This window comes from Triturus cristatus, chromosome 1_1, assembly GCF_964204655.1.
Source record: "Triturus cristatus chromosome 1_1, aTriCri1.1, whole genome shotgun sequence".
Lineage (NCBI taxonomy): Eukaryota > Metazoa > Chordata > Amphibia > Caudata > Salamandridae > Triturus > Triturus cristatus.
The window spans coordinates 942,978,398-942,984,936 of record NC_140579.1 but is presented as its reverse complement, the minus strand read 5'-3'; the positions used below and the strand labels follow the sequence as shown (position 1 = coordinate 942,984,936).

The following is a 6,539-nucleotide window of genomic DNA, read 5'->3' as shown; positions in this document are numbered from 1 at the left end:
CCTCTTTGTGGTGGAGCTGAACTTTGCCATGACAAGCACTACTCAGAAGGCCTCTCATCCTGCGGAGCGTATAGCGGTCCCTGTCTTTAACCTGAAAGAGAAGCGCTTGGAAGGCCTTGTTTGCTTGTGCTGTTCACCGCCACTTACCTGGAAGAGAGGCACTTAAAAGGTGCCACGGCCTCTTTCTGGTGGAGCTGACCTTTGCCATGAAGAACAGTACTCAGAAGGCCTCTTTAACTGCATATAGCGGTCCCTGTTTTTGACCTGAAAGAGAAGCGCCTAGAGGGCCTTAGTGCTGTTCACCGCCACTCACCTAAAAGAGCAGCACCTTGAAGGGGCTCCGGTTCATGAGCAGCTCGTGGCGCTCCGCCAGGCGGCTGACCTGTCCGCTGCGCACCACGGCATGGTGCCGGGCCTCCTTCATGTCGGCGCTGAGGTGAAGGGAGCGGTCCATCAGCTTGCTAACCGTGTTGCTGGTGGAGGAGTGCTCCTTGGAGAACCGGCTCACGTGGCCCTGTACCTGCTTCACCGAGTTCTCAATGCCCGTCTGCCACTGGGCCACGCACAGCTGCTTCTCCTGCACCGAGTCCAGCATGCTGGCCAGCTTCTCCAGCAGGGTCAACACGGTCAGGGCGTTCACCTGGGCCCCCTCGGGCTGACTGCTGGGTGTCGCGTCGGGCCCCTGGGACGTCGGCTCCTCCGGGCTGAGACCCGGAGCCACCAGCTTGGGGGATTCAAAGCTGTACCTCGGCTCGGGGTTGATGCTTCTCCAGGAGTCCGGGATGGCGGCTTCTGCCATGGTGGACACTGCGCGCCGACGCAGGCTTCTGGGAGCTGTCAGACTTGTCCTGGAGTTGAGGGAAGACGTTCGACTGCTGGAGCCGAGAGATGAGGCCGACTCCTGCAGGGTCTGTCCACGCCCAGATTTTTCCGGCTCCGCCCAGTCCTTGATTCGTTGGATTCACTTCTGTTCCACTGTGTGCCGGGGGCAGAAAGAGTAAGGCGCAGGCAGTGGAAACCCCTCCCTGCACCTGCCAAATCCCTGCCAGGGGCCGCCACGAATATGTATTGTATCCGATTCCTCGTGGCGGCCTCTAGGGTTTGGCGGCCCTGTGCAGGTGCACAGCTTGCACATGCCTAAGGCCGCCCCTGACTGGAAGTCAGGCAGAGGGGAGGAGTCACCTTTCTCCACATGACCCAGAAGAAGACAGGAAAGAACTGCATTCTCAGAGGTCGCGGACATGAATCGGAGAAACAGCGTCTCCAGGGAGAGGAGCGTGAAGAAGACGGAGGAATCGGAGGAGCAGCGGAACAAAGCAGCAAGCCAGTTCCTGAGGAAGCTGGCGTCCTGAGCGAGGAGCGGAAAGCACCGGCACCAGTGGAGTCTCCTACCCGCCAGCTGTCTCTGGAGCCCTGCTGCGTCCCAGGAGAGACGTGACTCCACCAGGTGCGTGCCCGGTTCCTAGTTAGGAACCAAAGGAGCTTAAAATAGTCGGGGAAAAGGGGGGGAAACAGATGTAGAAAACAAAAAAGAAGGTGGGAGGGAGGAACTTTTTGCTGAATTGCTGATGTACTTTGACTGAGTGTGCCCTGGGCTCCTGTTAATCAGGTACCCAGGGCCTATGTTCTTTCCCTAAAACTGCAATGAAGCCTAAACCCAATTGGCATCTCTGGCCACAGATCAGCCCCTGGTAAATGGTACCACAGGTACCCAGGGCACTGTGACCAGAGAAGGCCTCTAAGGGCTGCAGCACTTATTGTGCCACCCTTATAGGTCCTGTGCCCTGACACTCACACACTGCCTTTGCAGGCTGCGTGTCTTGGTGCAGAACTAAGTGAAGAGTCGACATGGCACACATCACTGTGTGCCATGCCTACAAACCACTGCCCTGGCATAGATCAATCACCCCTCTAGCTGGGTGCACTATACCAGTGGTGAGGGTACAGGTGCATGAGCCCTGTACCCCCACAGTGTCTGAGTCCATTCTTAGACATTGTAAGTGCAGTGCTGCCATTAAGAGTATATGGTGCTGGGAGTTTGTCATTACGCACTCCACAGCACCATAATGGCTACACTGAAAACTGAGAAGTTTAGTATCAAACTTCTCAGCACATTAAACCCACACTGATGCCAGTGTGGGATTTAATGAAAAATGAGATAGAGGGTATCTTAGAGATGCCCCCTGAAAACGAACCCACCACTAGTTGCTGCTTTCAGCTGCCACCACCAGATATGTTTCTGGACACCTGGGTCGAGAGCCTGCTGCTCTCTGGGGCCTGAAACAATGCACATCCTGGGATGGGGTGCCAAGCCTCCTCCCCCAGGATGGGCAGGGTTCACGAAGGGGAAGCTTCAAAGGCTTGCCTCCTTTGTGAGCTTCCCCAGGCCAATTGCTGCTTTCAGCAACTGGTCCCCACTAGTTCTGACCCCCACTTTGGGCAGGAGAACCGGTGGGAAAAACAAATGAGGAAGAGAGGTGTGCCCACCTCTGTCAACCCCACCTCTCAGGTGGAGGAGGCGAGGTGAAGCACAACTCTCAGTCCATGCCATCTTGAAGATGGAGGACTCAGCCAACCAGGGGCAGGCGCCTGCCCCCCTCCCACTGGAGGGTGGCATAATAAGGGGTGTACCCACCCCAGGGTATGGAGCCATTTGTCCCTGTCTTTTACATACCTGTAACTCCGCAAAGTCTAGTATTTAGTGACACCCCTGAACCTTGCTTCCTCAGATCCAGACAAGAAACAAGAAGAAAAGAAGAAGGACCAAACAGCCGTGCAGTAGCTAACAAGAGGAAGACGCCCACTGACTTGGCCCTAGCCCTACCGGCCTGTCTAACCCTCGAACCTGCTCCTCCGAAATTCCGGTGTGTCCTGCAGCCAGCAACCTCAAAAGCCCCGGAGGCCCTGCCTGCCTTCACTTCCAAAGACTGCTTCTCCCGTGTACACCGGATTTGTTCAGCTGCAACCTCTGGCAGCAGACGGAAACCGCGAATCTGCACCCGCCATCCACGGCCTGAATGGGCAAACTCCACGAGGAGGTCATCCCGGTGATCCTGAACCGAGATCCGGTGACCCCTGACCTGTCTCCAGCCGACGCCTGCAGTCTAAATCCAGAAGGCCCCCTAACCGCGACCAGGAGCTGGTAAGAAGATCCGACCCCAAAAGGCACCAGCACCCCTTCACCCGACGCTCCACAGCTTTGTGTGCCTAAACCAACGGTGCCTAACTAACCCCTAACTTCTCAACTTACCTCTCGAAGTGGTGGTCGCACCCAGAAGGCCTTCGTCTCCCTGCCTGCAGTGCTTTTGCAAACCGGAGGTTCTCCATTGGAAGATTTTTTAATTTGTTTCCCTCATCGTCTATTGACTCCCCCCAACCCGGCCCATCGTTCTTACCTGCACGGCCCGCGCCTGAGGGCTAGCTGCAGTATCCAAATCCCCCAGGCACTGAATCTTGACGTTTAGCACTAGAGATCTTAGAGTCTGCATATCTTTAACTTACTGAGAGGTGAAAGCTAATTTTTTTTTAATAACTTTATTTATTGGTTTCAAGCAGGCAAATTGACATTCGAACAAGCCCAACATTGCCCATACGTAGCCCAACAGACCCCATAGCTTGATGTAAGCGACTGATCCCTAGCATACATAGCCAAACTTGGCGGCAACTGTCCATGCGAAAAGGGGAAGATGTCCAGCATGAGGCCCAGAAATTATAACATACTTTGAAAGGGCAATACCTAGTTCTACACCCTGGCTAAACCAGCCCATAACGGACCCCCTCCCTCCCTCCCTAACCCAACTCCCCCAACTCCCCTCCTCCCTCCCCCATACCGGTGTGCTACCACTCCTCGTGAGCAAGAAGATGAAGTGTCCCCTAATCCTTAGAGCGTGAGACTTCAGTAAGTCGGAGTAAACGGAGGTATTTGGGGCATGTTACTTCATTAAATTCATGCACCAGCAGCGCCAGGATAGGGCACCAGATAGTACCAAAAGAATCTGATGAGTGGGTCAGGTTAGCGTGTATGCGTTCCATCACGATAATGTACCACAGTTTGTGTAACCACCCAGTGTGTGTCTGGCGAGTTTGCGTGCCCCATAGTGACAAAATATGATGTACTGCTGCGCCCATTGCGAGCCCCATCTGTTTCCCCCAAATGGATTTCAACGGGAAGGTGAGTGCATTAGGCAACCCTAGAAGAGTATAAACAGGGAAACGGGGTATTTCCGTGTCAAAGTAAGTCTCTATATCGTCAAGGACTGTGGTCCAATAACCTGTCACTCCCCTACAGTCACATGTTGTGTTCCTGGCAGTATGGTTCGCTCTGTAGTAGATCTGTTGCCACTCCTTTAATGAGAGGCTCCTACCTAACTCCGCCTCCCACCATCGCTGCCCAGCCGCACGCTCCGCGGAGGCCGGGGGTCGCAACATAAGATATAGTTCATAAATCAAATGGCGGTCAGAAGGCCGGATTGTCAAATAGGGGTGTCAGCGGCGAGGGGAAGGATGTAAGGTGCCGTTGGGTCGCCACCGCATCCCACACCCGCACCACTGAGCGCATGACGGGAGATCTATTGAGGTACCGTGGTCTATCTGCAGGCTTCAGGAATGGTATCTTCCACAAGGAGAGACATGCCATCGCTCTGTCTTGAAACAGCCATCTCTTCTCTGACTCAGGTCTACTCCATTCCACAAAATAGCCAAGTTATGCCGCTCTATAGTCGGTCAGTAGGTGAAGAATCCCCAACCCCCCTTCGTCTGGGGAACGGTAGGCAATGTCTCTACGGACCCTCGGACGCTTCCCTGCCCAGATAGAGCGGAGTAGCTCTTGTTGCAGAGAATGGATGTGCCGCATGGCGGGTCCCACCGGGATAGTCTGAAATATGTAGAGTATTTTAGGTAAGATGGACATTTTAACCGCGGCCATACGGCCGAGGAGCGATAGGGGGTGTGACTGCCATTTGCGAAGATCGCGGGTGATTTGGGAGTGGAGGATGGAATAATTTGGGGCAATTGTTTGGTCGGTGGACAGGGTTAGAGTTATCCCCAAGTAGGGGATTTCAGATTGAGGTCGCAATTCCCCAAATCCAATACCTGTCGGAGGCAGCCGCATTGAGACCCAGCGGCAGCAGCATAGATTTCCCCACATTGACTTTAAAGCCCGAGACTTTACCAAAGTCCGTCAGCTGCTGTAAGAACGTAGGGACAGAGCGGCTGGGAGTATCAAGAGTCGCCAAGATGTCGTCCGCATATAAATTAACAGTATGGCGTTCCCCTCCGAAGGGAATTCCAGAGATATCGGGGTTGTACCTAATTCGTTGCGCTAGGGGTTCAATATATAGTGCAAAGAGTAGAGGTGAAAGAGGACACCCCTGTCTTGTGCCCCGCCATATATCAAATGGTCGGGAACTGACCCCATTGACCCGGATTGTCGCTGTGGGTTGATCATTGCAGCTCGCGACCCAAGCCCTAAAACGAGTTCCAATGCCAAAGTGTGCCAGCGCCTTATCCAAAAAGCTCCAGTCCACCCTGTCTAACGCTTTCTCCGTGTCGACTGAAAGCAAGACCGCGTCTAGATCCATGAAGTGGGCCTTATCTATTAAATGCATTAATCGTTTGGTGTTGTCACTACTTTGCCTGTTGGGTATAAAACCGGATTGGTCCGGTTCGATAATACCCTGCAAGCGGGGGCCCAGTCTGGCGGCCAAGACACCCGTAAAGAGCTTTAGGTCAAGATTAAGAAGGGAGATTGGACGGTATGCTGCGCACTGAGTGGGGTCCTTCCCAGGCTTGGGAATGACCACTATATCGGCTTCCAGCATATCCGCAGGGATAGAGCCCGGTCCCTCGAAGGAGTTGAACAGGCGGGTTAAAATCGGCGCAAGGGGCTGACAGAAGGCTTTGTAAAAACCCACCGAGAGCCCATCTGGCCCTGGGGATTTCAGAGGTTTGAGGAGAGAGATCGCTCCCACAACCTCCTCCACTCTAATTGGACCGTCCAACGCTGTAACCCCAGACACATTTAAAGCGGTAACCGCCGCCTGGCTAAGATAGGCCTCCCCCGATCCGTCGACCGTAGGGTCCCTACTATACAAAGTTGCGTAGAACTCACGAAGGGCTTCAGCAATCCGCTCATCGTCTTTGACCCGCTCACCGGCAGAAGTGTTGAGGGCCACAATTTTGGGCCGTTGAGCCCTGGCTCGAAGTTTGCTCGCCAGGAGCCTCCCCGTTTTATCGCCCCCGATATAGTAGGAGTGTTTAAGTCATAAGGCGGTGTACTCCACCCTATCAAGGTCCAGGCTAGTCAGCTGGGCCCTGGCTGATTTCAGCTGCCGCCACATTCTCGGGGCTCCAGACCAACTGTGAACGCTTTCGAGTTCCGCCACTTTGGCCGTAAGCTCCTCTCTCTTCTCTCTGCGAATTTTGTTATCTGCCGCGGAGATAGCTATTAGTTCCCCTCTCACTACTGCTTTAAGGGCCCCCCATAATGCAGTCAAGGGTACGTCAGGGGAGTCATTAGTCGTCAAATAGTCAGTAATGCA

At 54.2% G+C, this 6,539-nt stretch overlaps 1 pseudogene; it reads right to left on the bottom strand.

Moving 5' to 3' along the window:
• Nucleotides 1-313: 313 nt before the first annotated feature.
• On the bottom strand, nt 314-5,819 carry LOC146871326 (uncharacterized; annotated as a pseudogene).
• Nucleotides 5,820-6,539: the final 720 nt, after the last annotated feature.